Consider the following 943-nt stretch of genomic DNA (forward strand, 5'->3'; position numbering starts at 1 on the left):
GTACAAAACGCAAGAGATTTCTCTCAAAGTAAGCTCGATAGCCGGAAATAAATGCTCCTTTTCTCTTAAACAAGCATGATGACAATTTTTTATTTATTGTACATAAATAAAAAAAAATTGTCGGAAGGAAAAAAAGAAATAGCCGAAAGCGTGCGCAAGACCGTTACTCTAACATGCAAATTATGACCAGGAAAACGACAACTCTACAAACGCTTTACGTTCCCGTCGTTTTAAATGGTGTGATTTGTCTCCAAATTTAATATCATATTGTTTTATGTGCTCTTCAGTTTCTACTTGTCAAGTTTTTTCTCAAGTGTTACTTTAATAAAGTATGTTTCGAGCTACCGCAAAAATGTAACGTGAACCGATGAATAATGCGCGTGATTAGCACGAGTACAGGAGTAAATGTGGTAAGATTGGCCCATCATATCTCTTAAGTGAGAATGGTGACCTGTCGTCTTTATTGTTTTTCGAAACAGTGCTTAGTAGAGAACTTTCAGAGAAAGTTTCAAAAAAAAAAAAACTGAGGAAGCACCTTAATTCATTGTTATATGAGCGCAAATTTTAACAACATACAATTTTACAGCCAGTGGAATTATGCTGTTCCATAGAGAACCCTGTGACTGATATCAGTTGACATACCAGCAATCTAACCATGCCAAGTGCTTGAAAACTGCAAAGTTCGGGTGGTCCCCTCTTTGGGCTCTCAGTTATGAGTGATCATGTGATGCCCCTGTTACACGCGAGCCATGAGGTCAGCGGTTGACCGAATAAAAGAGCATGGGAGCAAATCTTGAACATCTGACCCACCTTACTTGATTTTGGACTGATAAATGACCCGTTGCTGCTCGTTACCGGTTGCCGGTGATGCAGATCCTCGGCAAACCTGACCAAATAAGTGTCAACTTGAGAAATCAAATCTACTTTTTGTTGCCCCTAAAAT

The sequence above is a fragment of the Montipora capricornis genome, chromosome 6 (assembly GCF_036669925.1).
Source record: "Montipora capricornis isolate CH-2021 chromosome 6, ASM3666992v2, whole genome shotgun sequence".
NCBI classification, from domain to species: domain Eukaryota; kingdom Metazoa; phylum Cnidaria; class Anthozoa; order Scleractinia; family Acroporidae; genus Montipora; species Montipora capricornis.